Here is a 15,662-nt window from a genome sequence, read left to right as displayed (position 1 = left end):
GAGTGGCGTGTTTTTCTTTGACCCCCTCTCTCTCTCTCTGTCTCTCTCTCTCTCTGTCTCTCTCTCTCTCTCTCTCTCTCTCTCTCTCTCTCTCTCTCTCTCTCTCTCTCTCTCTCTCTCTCTCTCTCTCCTCCGTCCGATCCTTCTCTCTCTCTCCTCTCTCTCTCTCCCTCTCCTCTCATCCTCTCTTCTCCTCTCATCTCTCTCCCATCCTCCCTCTCCTCCATCCTCTCTTCCTCTCTCTCCTCTCTCTCTACTCCCCCTCCTCCTCTCTCTCACTCCCTCATCCTCCCCCTCCTCCACCTCCTCGCCTCCCTCTCTCCTCCCCCTTCTCTCTCTCTCTCATCTTCTCAACCCTCGACCTTCTCGACTCTCCTCCCTCCTACCCTCTTCCTCCCTCTCCTCTCTCTCACTCCCTCTCTCTCTCCTCACTCTCCCTCATCTCTCTCTCTCTCTCCCTCTCTCTCTCCACTCCAACGCTCTCCCCGCTCCTCTCTCTACCCTCTTCCTTCCCTCTCTCTCTCCCTCCTCATCCTCCGCATCTCTCCTCCTCTCGTCTCCGCTCTTGTCGGCCGGGGTCCTCGCCTCGTAATCCTCTCCCTCCTCTTTCTCCTCCTTTCTCAGGCTTGCTCTCCCTCACTTCCTTGCATCTCTCGCTTCCCTCACCTCTCCTCTCTCTCTCTCTATCATCTCCATCTCCCTCTCTCTCCTCTCCTCTGGCGGCTCTCGCTGTCCTCCAACTCTCTCACTCTCCTTACTCTAACAGCTCAGCCGGACTCCTCAGCCGGAAGGTGGGCCACGTCTTGATATATCTAAGTCCTGCCGACGCCAGAACGGTAATGGCTACAACAACGAAAAGAAAATCGCCCTGCTTTAAAATTACTGCTTTCCATGAACGCATTAACGATCGTGAGCCGCCCAGGCTGCGGTCTAACCGTCGCAGGTTTCCGCAGTCTGCTTCACTGCGGCCCTTGGTTGCGGCTCTCTCGATGCGGCTGACTTGGAATACGCACGTAGTAAACCCGCATGCGTCAGCCAGCGGTAATTCACGGTCGGTGGCGCCCGCCTTCACTGTCATCGCATGCTCAAATCACGCAGACTATTACGTCATCCGCATGACGTCAGAGCATAATCCGCCCTCCCGCTCATGAGCAGAGGGATCAATGTGTGGCCTCCATTTCACCCCTTTGATCCACTCCTGTACGTCTTGGTGTGAGACAGTCTGACGATTTTGTTCAGAGTAAAGGGGCAGGATTTAATTTTGGATTTGAGGTTATTGTGTATTCTACGATGACGCTCCGTGCGAATTTTGTTCTGGCTAACTATAGCCCATTTTGTCCAGCGAAAGAAAGGGCATCGTGCATCTACTTCAAAGGAAACTCATGGAGACGTCAAATAATGTATACCTCTCTCTCTCTCTCTTTCTCTCTCTCTCTCTCTCTCTCTCTCTCTCTCTCTCTCTCTCTCTCTCTCTCTCTCTCTCTCTCTCTCTCTCTCTCTCTCTGAGAGGAACCAACGGAAGTAAACAAAACCACTAGACACATGTACACGTAGACCCAGCACTGTTCCCCGCCCAGGAGATAGTGTGTGTGTGTGCTCACATCCGTCTACATATGAACTCAGCTCTCATCCGGGAGTGTACAATATCTAATGTTCTCAAGTGCAAGACAATGGTGAAACACACATGTATACACAGGTGCATACAAAAAAGCGAGTATGATAAACAAACAGACAAGAGATGAAAACAAACTAGAGAAAGAATAGAGCCGTGTGTTGGAGTGGAGGGAATGGCATTGGGAAACAAGAAATAGCAATGATCCAATTACACGCTTCATTAAAATAGTTAATGACCGTCAGTGTATAATCCTAAAAAAAATTCAGAATTTGACAGTCCAACAAAATAATTATGCACGATGTGTATGTGCACGCCCATATGCGTTGTGTTGAAAACACTAGTAAGGTAACAAATTGGAAATTGAAAATAAGCCGTATGTATACATTTATATTTTGACTACAACATGCAACAATGATGCTCCTCAAAGCTCATCGCTGAGGTGGTCATAATCCTCAAGCTGTAGACATGATGAAATTTATCAAATGCGTCGTCCCGACGAGGATGTATGTTAATAAGTATTTTGTCCAATAATGTTCAGGTTCGGACAAGTAAAGATCGCAACCCCCTGCAAAACGGTCGCTTTGACGTAAAGCAAACACGAAACTGCTTCAGTATTTCAGAGGTTTCAGCTCATGGAAACCATTGCCTAGGACGATCTAAACAGAGAAATATGAAAACAACGTTGGCGTTTGGAACAACAGAGTAAAAGTATACCACCGCGTAATGAAGCAATCGTGAGGTTATGGAAAGAACGAAACGACACAGGACACTGAGTCATGCGGCGCCAGGCTGCCCCCTCATCCCGCCGGCCCCGCCTCCGCCCTGTCCAGTGCTCGGCCCACATCCAGACGTGTGGGATCAAGTTCTGCCTTGTGGTCTTCATCTTCTCAAGGAAGTCGTTCTTTCCTTGCAGATTTAAGGTGTCTAGAGTGGAGATGATTACTGCATAATTGGCCGGAATCTTTGGACAATGCTACATTGGCAACTTACAGATAATTGGTAACAACTACTGCAACCTTGCACACGCCAGGTTAAAAAAAAATAAAAAAAAATAAAGGAAAGTCGAATCTTCGTATCGCCCGTATATGGTCACTTCCTCACGTGACACAGCAATATCGACATGGGTGTGGACCAGTGACTGTATTTGGGTTTGGGAAGGGAAGGGGATTTGGATCGATCGAAACCGCATTCGAGCCGAAGTTTGCTTCCCTGTTGCACAGTGTCACCCGCGAACCTGCCCATAGGTGGTGACGTTGATAAGTTTATGTAAGAAGACGCTTATCTGCAATCGGAATAATCACTCCCAGTGAGCTTGCAACTCCGGGGCAAGAAAGAGTCGTCGGTAACTGGAACATAATGTCAGGTATGGTGTGCAGCGCAACAGGAACCGACAAAGTAGATACAGATCACATGTAGCACAGTACTGATTAGATACCGCACTTATACGACGGGATAAATACAGTTGGTTTATATATTTAAATGTCTAAGAGTCTCCGATAGCGTTGTCATCATTTCTAAACTACTATGTAGCTTCTCTTACGCTATCATGCATTTGCTGTCCGATAACAGTAATTTATTTGCCCGCCATGTTTTATTTGCATGCGCGTGCGTTTACGTGATGTTAGATATAGCCATCACTGTAGACTCTGCAGGATAAAAACTACGCTTGTGAAGTATCGTCTGTTTCCACTGAACTATGTTTTAATTTTGTTTTCTGGGAGCTAATTTTGCTTCCATGATCCACAAATATTCACGCAAGGATTTATATATACTGTGTATATGTATTATATATATACTTCAAATAACTTGTCTTGATTTTTTCCCATTGGTTATTCTTCTGCCCTACCCATAGAAGTCTTCTCTGTTGGTTATATCCAGTTCTTTCATAGTTCTGAATATTGTTTTATCAACGCTCTCTTTCTTCTAATGTTGTCATGTTCATATTTTCAGGCACTCTGGGAGTCGTTCTGGTTACTGCAATGTATTTCAGTTTTTTTTTTCATCTCTATTTCACTTGTAATGAAATGCGACATGTTTGTCAATAATTTGTGTGTCCTGTGTGTGGTATTCTTAGTTTATTTTTTCGGGTTCAAGTCTTTCATTAACAAGACTTCTGCAAGTTGCTTACCTTGTCTAAATTCATAAGGGTTTCATTTCCTTTGTCCATTTACATAATTGGATTCACAAATATAGTGCATAGGAAACGAGCAACTCTTGTGGATCCTGTTCACTACTATTCAGTATAACATACCAATGTGTGTGATTCACCATGGTCTTGGATCATGTGTTGGACTCGTGATCGACATCTATTTCCCTCCCGTAAGTGAACTCAGAGCTCATATATGACCGATCTCTCTCTCTCTCTCTCTCTCTCTCTCTCTCTCTCTCTGTGTGTGTGTGTGTGTGTGTGTGTTTTCAGCTTTGAATGTGCCTTGTAGGTGGAGCCGCCAACCATCCATCTTCTTTTCCAACACCATCTATCTACTTGTGCGGAATGCGGGAAGTGAAGAGCATCGCGCCAGCAGGCAACTACTGCACCACGGGGGTTGACCCCAAGACCAGAATTCTCATAGGAATCCCGAGGAATTCTAAAGCCGAGATTGATCGAGACTATGTTTTATCTTTCATGAGTAGAATCGTTAGAACTTTTAAGGTGTACCATCGAGTTGTAGGGAGCGTGGATTGCCCGTAGGTGTTGTCGGACGTCCACCGACGCCCACCAAGTCATTCCATAAATAACCAAGGTACGGTCACGTATGCATTGACCTATATCCTGTGTCTTATTTTCCGGGGCTTTTAACTCCACCGCCCGAGGCCAGGTGGAGTGGTCATGTGATACTGGAAAGTGAAGAAAACAGATACCTGCAAGGTACGTTTCATGTGAAGACGTGACGACTGAGGCGGGGAGCGAGGCTGAGTCGGAACGTGAGGACTCGCAGGGAGAAGGAGGTCTGCGCGGGGGAGATTCGTGCCGCGCCGAAGGTGCCAAGGATCTTCCAAAGATAAACTTATCTCGCTTCGAATCTCTTTGCCTGGACTGGGTGGGTACGTGTATGGGGAGCCAGGAAAGGGAATTGTGATGCACTGACTGAAGGACTGAGCGAGTGGGCGGTTGCCTTTCCAGCGGCAACAGGAAAATGGGTCCGTGGCTTGAACTCCCGGTAGGAGGGTCAGACCCTGAGGGACTTCTTGCATGATCAAGCGAAGTGGAGACTCGTTATCACGGGGGAAGGTGGGGTGGGTGGGTTACAAACCGTGAAGGATTTCGAAACTTGTGGGTTTTGCGAATGCGTTTTAAGACATTCTACAGTATGTATTAACACGTTCAAAAACGATGGCGCATATTGAAGATTTTACTCCGGCGTGGGGCAGCCGATTAATTGATGTGCAGCTCAGGAGATATTTTGTTCTTTTTAGGCGTATGTTGATGTATTCTACACGTCTTCATATACTTACTTACCTTACGTTACCTTACGTTGATACTGGACGCAGGTCGCTAGACCTATATGTCCAGATCGGTGACCTTCGATTGGCCAGATGCAGAAATTACATCTTGGTCATCCTCCGGTAGGTCATCGCCGGGTGTGCCAGTAAATGTAATAGTTTTTTCATAGTCATATTTTATTGCCTGTCTCTCCCAGTGCTTATCAAGTTTCGTTTCAAATTCTCTTATAGATTTTGCCTTTATGACACTATTGGGGAGGCTGTTCCAAGCATCCACTACCCTCACTTGGAAAGCACCTTGTCGCAGTCTAGTCCGGCTCCTTGGTTTGAAGATCTTTAAGATGTTGCCCCGAGTTGGTCCTTTTCTCAATTGGAAATTTATGTTAACAGCAGGGTCATAGTACTGATTTAAAATTTTGTAGACCTCCACCATATCTCCACGTAATCTTCGATATACTAAAGTTGGAAGGTCCAGCTTCCTTAGTCTTTCCTCATAATTAAGGTTTTGTAGGTGTGGCACCATCTTGGAGGCTCTACGTTGAACATTTTCTATTGTCCTAATATATTTTTTCTTATAAGGTGACCAGACGGACTGAGCATATTCCAAGTGAGGTCGAACAATTGCCTTAAAAAGAGTGCAAAATGTTGGTATATCAAGGTATACAAAAGATCGCCTAATCATTCCCATGATCTGGTTGGCTTTGTTCACTTTTTCCTGTATGTGGTCACCAAAGGATAAACTCTCATCAGTAAGCAAGCCTAGGTCTTTCTCCTTGACACTTCTCTGAACCACTGTTTCATTTTCCTCACCACGTAGCATATAATATACTGTGTCTTTTGTTTGCCTACGCCCTCCACTTACTTTCATGTGTTTGCACTTCTGGGGGTGGAATGGCATTAACCATGTTCTTGACCATTCTTGCAGGGAGTCCAAGTCTTCTTGTAATTTATGTCTGTCTTCTTCATTTTTAATTTCTCGGAAAATTTTAGTGTCATCTGCGAATAAGAACAGGTCCGACTGTACACAGCTAGGTAAATCATTGATATATATGACAAAAAGCACTGGTCCATGTATACTGCCTTGGGGAATGCCACTTTGTACTCTTTGATATTTTGAGAATGTTCCATTGATTTGGACTCTTTGCCTCCTCTCCAGCAAAAATGAGGTGATCCATCTGAGGACATTACCGCCCACACCATATCCGGCAAGCTTTCTTAGAAGTCTTTGATGAGGGACTTTATCAAATGCTTTTTGAAAATCTAAGAATATTGCATCAGTTTCTCCTCCATCGTCAATGACTCTGGTCCATTTGTCAATAACATGTAGCAGCTGAAGAACAGTTAACCTACCTGTTAGAAATCCAAACTGACTGTCTGAAAACAAATCATTACGTGTCATGTGTTCCATAATGTGGTCCCTTATAATGGATTCAAGAACTTTGCAAGTAATACATGTGAGGCTCACAGGGCGATAGTTGTTGACCTCAGATTTATCTCCTCCTTTGTGTATTGCACTCACATTAGCTGATTTCCAGTCTTCCGGTAGCTTCCCCTCTCTAATAGATGTTTCAAATAACTCTGTCAGTACTGGAGTAATGTTGTCCCTGAGTTCCTTTAGGATCCTGGCATTTATATTATCAGGGCCGGGTGATTTATCCACTTTTAGCTTTCCAAGTTTTTTCCATACATCTTCCTCTTTCACTTGACAGTCATTCAGTGGTTCATCAAAGTTACGAACTGGTATATGTGACGATTCACCATCTGGTTCCTGGGTAAATACCTTTGAGAAAAAGGCTGATAATACCTCGGCCTTCTCCTCATCCGTTATGGCAATTTTTCCATCCCCGGCTTTTAGGTCTGTAACTCTAGTCACTGTTTTAAGTTTACTTTTGATGAAACTCCAGAATTTCTTGGGTTTCTCTTTAACTTGACCTACTATATCTTTTTCCTCTTTTTTCTGAAGTTTTCTGGTCAGACACCGTACTTTGTTCCTCCATTTCTTATATTCCTGCAACTTGTCACTGTTTTTGGTTTCCATGTACCGAGACCAACTTCTGTTTTTCTTCTTAATGGTCATTTTGGTGCCCTCGTCCAATTTAATAAGTCTGTGTCTATCTCTGGCTAAATTACTATCATAGGTTCTACTAGGAACATATATGCTTTTCACCTCTTTTAATTTGTTCTTCACAATAGACCTTTTGTCATCAAGTCCATCAATTTTTAGTACCTTCTCTGTCCATTTCTGGGGAAAATCTTTTCTCATTGCTTCATAATCACCTTTATCATAGAAGAAGACCTGTCTTTTTGTTGGAATTCTCCGTATGTAACAATTGTAGTCGAATTTCAGTAAGCTATGGTCACTCTTGCCCAGGGGTGATAAGGTTGTAACTGAATTTATCATATCCTCCTCATTAGTCAAGACTAAGTCCAAAAGACTGGGGTTGTCAGTACCTCTTCCTCTTGTTACTTCCTTAACATGCTGGAACATATAAGTATCTCTCAAAGTTTCCAAAAATAGGTATTCTTCACTATTTATACCATTCTGGGTTGTCCATCTTTGCCAGCTAATTTCAGGGAAATTAAAGTCCCCAGTGATGAGTACATGGGATGTGTTCATTTCTATTGCCTCCTTGATAAGTTTTCTTAGATTACTATTATTTTCTTCTTCACTGTTAGGACTTCTGTATATACAACCTACTAGTATTTCATCCTTTCCCTGTAATTGTATTTTAATCCACACAGATTCCTGATAATTGGTTATTAGTTTAATTTCTCGTGCATGCATATTTTTTTTTACATAGATTACTATACCTCTTCCTAATTCATCCATAATGTTAGTAAACATTTTGTATCCATCTATTTGTAATTCACTTGATACCAAGTCATATCGACAGTTTTTTGTTTTTACTTCATTAATAAGTATAATATCAGGTCCATTATGTACATGTAATATTCTAGTTCTCAGTTCAGTCATTTTATTTGCCAAGGTGTCAGCGTTTGTGTACCAGCAGATTAATGATTCCGCTGTATTTTTACCACTTTTCTTTTCCCAAGTGGACCCCGTACTTGTTTTTAAAGATTTATCCATATCTATACATCGCATGTTTTAATTTTGTAATATATACATATATATATAAAACCCCTTTTAATTTTGTTGTATATTATATACGTTATGTATGGATGGGGTATGTAGGTGAACATGGTTTGTACGAGGCAGTCCATACTGCCCCCACCCCGCGCCTTACCGGATCTATCTAGTACTCGCCACTAGCTAGTTCCTCTAGGATCGCAGGTATGCTTTCTGGATAACGGTGGATTTTACCCGTCGCTAGGGGTTGCGGCCAGTCACTCGGTGTTCGTATTCGACTTGTACGATTGTGATTAATGTATTTTCTTTATCAGTGATGCTAGTCCAAGATAATATTCGGCCTTTCGTATTTACCGAAGTAGAATTGGTGACCCACTTTTGAGTGGAACTTGACGTAGCAGTGTCTACAATACGATGACGTGATCTGGAGGTCTTGGTGACCAACGCCAGGCGACTTCCTTCGGCTGAAGAGCAAACACTTTACTTCTTTCGATCGATTACAGTAGTTTGGTGCACCGCTCACCGCGCAGAGATGAGTCTCTCTCTCTCTCTCTCTCTCTCTCTCTCTCTCTCTCTCTCTCTCTCTCTCTCTCTCTCTCTCTCTCTCTCTCTCTCTCTCTCTCTCTCTCTCTCTCTCTCTCTCTCTCTCTCTCTCTCTCCATCTCTCCCTCTCTCTCCCTCCCTCCCTATCTCCCTCCCTTGCCGTTGTAGTAATTATTCTGTGGAACAACAATTGCTAGAATGGTCCTGTCGTTGATTCAACGGGGGTATGTTATAATTGCGTGACAGGTTCATATCAAGAACGGCCTTGAGGGCAGGTGGAAAATGTGTCAATGTTAGGCCGCGAAGTGAAGTAGCAACTCGCAATTTGAAAAAAATTGCTTTATTGGATATCCGGCGGTGGTGGGGGAGAGTAGGAGGGGGTACGAGAAGACAAATGTAACGGTTGGACAGTTGGACGAATGGATCGGGGTATGGTGATAGCCTTGGACAAAGGCAACGGTTCATAACCTTTTTCATTGCCCTTAGTACCCCTTGATATCTCAGGAAATTTGCTCATACCACCTTCAAATATAGATACAATGCTAACATGAAAAGGATTAGTGATACAAACCGTGCTTTGCCTTCTCATAGTAAATATACAGTACCATTGCACTGGCTATCAGGTCTCGTACCCCCAGGTTTAAGGTTTCGTACCTAAGGCAAGAAAATGAGATTTCAATTGTTCATTCCTGGCTCTAGGAACACCCCCCTCCCCATACACAGGAAGTTACATAACCAACATAGTTTGTTACACTTGACATACGTTTGACCTGAATGATATATTCGTGCCTGAAATACGCAGCAGTATTATCCAGTACATTTCTTTTAGACAGTTTAATTCTATTGAAAGTGAAACGTGTTTGTTTTCTTTTACAATTGATGCGTAGTTCCATTGTATGGCGACATTTGGCATCTATTGACGCTGCGCTCTTGACATTCTCTGCAGCGCGATCTCACACCACTTCAAAGATGCCAGTGCTAGAACACGATTGTGACCGAGTCTTGACCTTGCATGCTCTAGAATCTAAATCTTGAAGGACTGATGAACCTCATACCACCTTTCAGGTGAAGATGATTGAGTGTTGGGTACGGTGGAGTGTAGCCATGGTATTGGGGTCAATAGGTTTGGAAATGGTGTAAGGGATGTTTAAGTTGTAGCGGTTGCAGAATCTAAATCGTCAGGGGTCGGATATGTAAAAAAAGATTTATTGGAATCTTCGGGACTTAGGCTGCCCTTCGGCCGAATAAAATCGTTTGGCTAGGCGCTGTCTTAATAATTCGTTATTATTATCATTACTATCGTTGCTATTATTAATTATTATTGACAATAGCATGGTTGTGCGTTTTAAGCATTTTACCCCCCCCCCACGAAGAGAACTGAAATTTGGGCTTACTTAGTATTTCACCTCTGTTCGAAAGTATATTTTGAATTTATAATTACCTATTACGGGACTGTTGTTATTTGTGATTACATATTAATCTCCTTCAGTTGATCTCCTCCCTCTTTATCATTTGACATAGTGCATGCGATGTCTTGGAAAAAATATTTGGTCTGACAATTTTGTTCACGCGCGAAGGACACCCTATTTCAGCGATACAAGATTAGTTATTATTAATTATTTTTTTAATGTTCATTTATCACGAGGACACCAGAAAGAAACTAGTCTGAGGCACGGATGATTGATCTCTATAATTTTGTACTGAAACACTGACAGTTTCGTATCTCCTGCAAGGCGTTATAGTTGTCATTTTCGGGTAAATTTTCACACGCTAACGAGTATTCGCATGCACTATTATTAAAACCTTGTTCCTGTTCAGTGCTCGTACCAAGGTCACTGTACTATATTTTCCAGTCGTCATGTCAGTCGATTCACGCTTTCACCAATTTTTTTTTCTCTCCTTTTCCCCCTTGAATTGTTTTGATTATTCGCCAGACGCGATCTCTTGTTTCTTCACATCCACCGTGCCCATTTTTAGGTGTCTCCTTGTCGATTAATTCCGTTGTAACAACTGGAGCAGGACATCCTTTCGCCACAACGACCAATAGCCATTGGTACGTGCCAAGGAAGAATGGGAGGGTCATTGGGAATGAATGAAGGGATGATCTGGCTGGAAGAGATGTTCAACTCGTCTGCTTCATGATATATTCTGAGAGCATGGAACGGTGTTGCTATACGGTGGAGAGGTTGTGGTGGGGCTGGGTGGGGGGGGGGTTCATAAACCAGTTTTGTTCTGTCGAGCCAAAGAAGAGCCACGGAAGGGTTGTGCCTCGCTGCATTTCTGTTAATCCACGCAGTGTGACTGGGGAGAAAATCCTTCACCCCGTACAAGAGGGAAAAGATAATTACCGTAAAATGACCATTTCTATTACCGTTACTCCATCTATGTCCATTATCTGCGTTGGGGGAGCAGGTTATTGGTTCTACATAATAACAAATATCTCGCATTTTATCCGAAAGTTGTTCAGATTTATGGTTATCTACGGTGGTTATGTAAGCATACTTCAGTAATCTAATCTCCCATTGATTGACTGTAGCGTACACCGGGCCAGTCATCAATGTTCAGTCTAACGCGCAAGTGAGATGCCCGTACACAGGTTGAGAACGAGAAATTCGTGTGACCCGAACTCCATTTTCAGGTTGGTCGATCGGTTCTAGTCAAACCTTCATTTAAACAGGAACTCTCAACATAGACTATATACATACGATAAAGACTATCTAGCTATCTACATACGGGCTTCTTTCCCTTTATATGGGAGGTGATCAAGGCCCGTACCTACTACCATCATTCCATTCCGACGCACCACACTTGTTTCCTTCTGTAGCTCCTCGTGGATGGTCATCCTTGTCTTCTGCCCACTCCTCGGGTCAGAAACAATGCAACAAAACACAGTACATCGACTATAAAGACCGTTTTAAGTTATCAGTGCTCATTATTATGACCCATACACCCAGTTCGTGGTTGTATCCGTATAGTCGGCACCCGTTCCTACTCCTGCCTTCCTACCCATGGCAACTGGGAAAAATAATGCGTGGATACGTGTCGACTAGGTTTTTCCGAGGCAGACCATACTGCCCCCTATCCCCCCAACCCCCCACCCCGCTCCTTCTGCGGAGGATGTACTGGCTCCATCTAGTACTCGCCACTAGTGTCACTTCTCTAGGATCACAGGTGTGCTTAACCGGATAACAGTGGATTTTACCCGTCGCTGGGAGTTGTGACCGTTCACTGTGTTTATATTCGACTTTTACGATTGTGATGAACGCATTTTCTTTATTAACGATGCTAGTACAAGATAATATTCGTCGTTTGGTATTTACCGAAGTAGAATGCAATTGCAGGTTGATACATTTTATGTATTATTCATTATAAGTTGTATGATAATTTTTTTGTCATGGGCTGCGGTTGAACACGTTCGCCTCTTCAGACGACATTAACGAAGGAGCAAGCACTTACGCTTTTTCTCTCTTTTTCTTTACAGGTGAGTGAACGTGCCGTTTGGTCTGCCGATAATTGTTGCGGTGTTGAGGTAAGCTTATACAAGTAGAGAAAAAATATAAGGATCCAGACTTCGTGAGACCTCGAACTCAATCACGAACCATCAGTGGAGTCAATGCTTGCTATCACCAGGCAATGTATTTAACTCAATTTGCTAAGTGTCTTATGTAATCCGAGTCAACCGCTGCCATTCAGTCGTACGGTGGCCACCAGCCGGTTTTCTCTCGACTAAATTAAATCGCGTGCCGACAGCGAGAGCAAATGTACAAGTCAGTAGCACAGAAAGAGTTAATCGAAGTTGGTCGAATGGACTTGCTACAAATATTTGTGGATAAAGATAGCGTTATCAATATTGTTGTGAAGTGTGACCTTTAATCCTAAGATCTCAAAGGTCTCTTATGACTAAAATCAACCTGATATGGTCATAATTAAATTGAATGTACTAGAATATTTATCATTAAACATTGCGTAATGCCTCTTGACTGGATGCCTCAGAGGGGTGGAGGGTGTTAAAATCGCATTGCGGCAACAGAACAAATGTTCATTTGAACAGAAGTAGTTGTTATGTCAAAATTATCTCGTGTATGTATTTTCTGTCACGACAGTCATTTCTCTGTCACGTCACTGTGCCAAGTTGACTTGATCATGACGCTTCGTCACGATGTCGCGTGGCGTCATGCCCGAGTGCTTACGTCACCAGAAGTCGCCTTTCAGAATGGATATTTACCTTGCCTTTGTTGTTGTCATTAGGGAATATATATTTATGTTCATAGAAATAACATGAAATCATGTTGATCACGATAACCAGTTTTCGAGTCTGCGATTATTTTCAAGATCTGTTCGGATCTCGGTTTCGGGAAGTATTATAACGGCAGTACTGCTTTCTTTACATTATGGTTGTGTTTATCCAACTCTAGATTAATTATATCACTGAGTGCGCAACGTGGGGAAGCACCACGTACCGTATGAACACTTTTTCTTCAATAAAATGCGAATACACAGCGTGAACCACGAGCTAACTGCAAGGGTAGTCTTCAGGAGCAAATGAAATTGGGACTGAAGGTCCTACCAGCACTAGTCTATTCTACATGCTGGTTCAGATCCGACCAGAATTGATGGAAAAGTAATAATAAATTCTCTTACGGTGAAAATCTTGGTCCATCGCGAGCGGGTCCCTTTTACTTTATGAACGACCGATATTTTTGTGAAAGTGGCAATTTCGGCCGACCTCGATAGCCGTGGCCGGGTGGTTAGTATCGTTGGTTAGCAAGTGAGAGGGCCCACTATTTCTTCCTCTTTTATTGGGGGCTCTAAAGGAAGAATCTTGCAGTTCCTAAGAGACTTGTGAATATTCGATTTATTTTTTTATTTTTTGTAAGGTTCACTCTCGCTTCTTTGTCGAAATATTTTCTTTGGTGGGGTGACCAGGAATTACTACAGATAATGTCATCATCCCTAACTTTGATGTGACTCGATGTTGTGCAGTGAGATTAATCATGCGCTGGTAAGTAGCTTAGACCAAAGGTGGGTTACAGTATTGGAACAGTTCTGCAGTAGCAAAGGTTATCATTTCTTTAACTTTGCCCCAAAGTTTTTTAGTCGAGTTTGTGATGTGAATTCACCCTGTCGAATGTGAGGTCATCAGTATGTGGTCGTAATGTTTTAACTTTTAAGACGAAACGAGCTTCGTAATCACGGAAAAATAGAGATAATTTAGGAATGCAAGGAAGATGCAATGTTGTCGCGCTGTCGTGGTGATTTTGGATGAAATTTGGTACGCATGCGCCAAGACCTAACGGTGACGGCACCGTGTGTATCCAAGACTTTATGGGCGAGTGTAGAGCATCCTCCCAGTAGGTTTGCGAGGCGGGGGTGGGGTCGGGGGAAGTTGGCACGATCGCCCTTCACGGGAGCGACAGAGCTAGTGGGGGGAATTCACGACTCTTTGGAGATAAGACAGTTTGCTTTGGTTTTGTGGTTAAGTTTTGAGTGTGACCTAAACTAAACTTTAAATGCCATACGGTGTGTGTTCGTATGTATATATGCGCGTGTGTGTATGTATGTGTGCGTTCGTGTGTTCATATATTCCCCATCTGATTTATTTTCAAATTTTTCGTTGGTCACATACTATTCACCTTTTTATTTTTCTGTTTTCGCAATTTTTTTTCGTCTTTTGCCTTGGTGACGCAGACAGAAGAGTGCTGGCCTCGCATCTTCTTAGTCGCGGGTTCAAGTCCCACACTTCTCTCCGATTCCCAGCAATGACTAATTTTTACCTGCTCCACCAGCCAAAGCGCATAATAGGGCAGAGGTGACGGCTTCGGCCGCAGCTACATGCCACATGGTGTATATTCCTCACTACCACCTTCCCCCTGTCTATATCTTCCTCCCCACCTCTCTCTCTCTCTCTCTCTCTCTCTCTCTCTCTCTCTCTCTCTCTCTCTCTCTCTCTCTCTCTCTCTCTCTCTCTCTCTCTCTCTCTATCTCTCTCCTCTCTCCTTCACTGAAGACAAGGAAAAGTTTTTGTCCTTGAATGAGCATGACTAAGGAGTTTTACACAAAGCTGTTTGGGCAGTTTACATTTTCATGTGTCAACATTCGTTGCAAGAACTAGCCAGATGTATATAAATCGACTTGGAAGGGGTCACATTTGATTTAATCTTCTTTTATTCAGAATTAGTTTTATTACAGGTTTGAGATGCATCTCGTTGGTCACGTGTTGACGCAAATTGTTATCGAAGGTTTTCTCGTTAGCATCTACCATCCTCCTCCCCCCTCTCTTTCTCTTTCTCTTTCTTGTCTCTCTCCTTTTTCCCTCTCTCTCTCTCCTTCCTTTTTCCCTGTCTCCTCCTTTCTCTCCTCTCCCTCTCTCCTCTCCATCTCTCATCTCCCTATTTCTCGTACTCTTTCTCGTTCTCTTCTCCATCTTTCTCCTTTTTTCTCTTCTCTCATTTCTCTCACATACATATATATATATGTTGAGACATTCTGACAGGTTGACGTAAGCGGAGTAGGAAACACAGGAGTCTTAGTCTTGAGTTTATTCCTGACTAGTTTCGCAGGTATGCTTTTTTTGAAAAAGCATACCTGCGAAACTAGTCAGGAATAAACTCAAGACTAAGACTCCTGTGTTTCCTACCCCCCCCCACACACACACTCACACACACACACACACACATATATATATATGTATATATATATATATATATGTGTGTGTATATATATGTATATATGTATATATGTAATATATATGTGTATATATATGTATATATATGTATCTATATGTATATATATGTATATATATATATTTATATATATGTATATATATGTATATATGTATATATATATATATATGTATATATACATATATATATATATATTATATATGTATATATATATATAATATATGTATATATATATATGTATATATATTATATGTATATATATATATATATGTATATATATTATATATAT

At 42.6% G+C, this 15,662-nt stretch overlaps 1 protein-coding gene across 5 annotated transcripts in view; it reads left to right on the top strand.

The window, feature by feature from the left end:
• LOC143036842 (phosphatidylcholine:ceramide cholinephosphotransferase 2-like) overlaps nucleotides 1-15,662 on the top strand; it is a 317,218-nt gene that overhangs the window by 267,894 nt on the left and 33,662 nt on the right. The window contains exon 1 of one of the 5 annotated variants that reach the window (XM_076204667.1): nucleotides 12,202-12,219. The exons of the other annotated variants lie outside the window; for them this stretch is intronic. The gene's annotated coding sequence lies outside the window, so the exon portion shown is untranslated. Of the gene's footprint in view, nucleotides 1-12,201; nucleotides 12,220-15,662 lie in introns of those variants that run through there. 5 annotated transcript variants of the gene reach the window in all.

Source organism: Oratosquilla oratoria, chromosome 21 (genome assembly GCF_046742065.1).
Source record: "Oratosquilla oratoria isolate Oo_2021 chromosome 21, ASM4674206v1, whole genome shotgun sequence".
In the NCBI taxonomy this organism is placed as follows: Eukaryota; Metazoa; Arthropoda; class Malacostraca; order Stomatopoda; family Squillidae; genus Oratosquilla; species Oratosquilla oratoria.
Note: the sequence above shows the minus strand (reverse complement) of the source record. Positions and strands in the feature narration are given on the sequence as shown.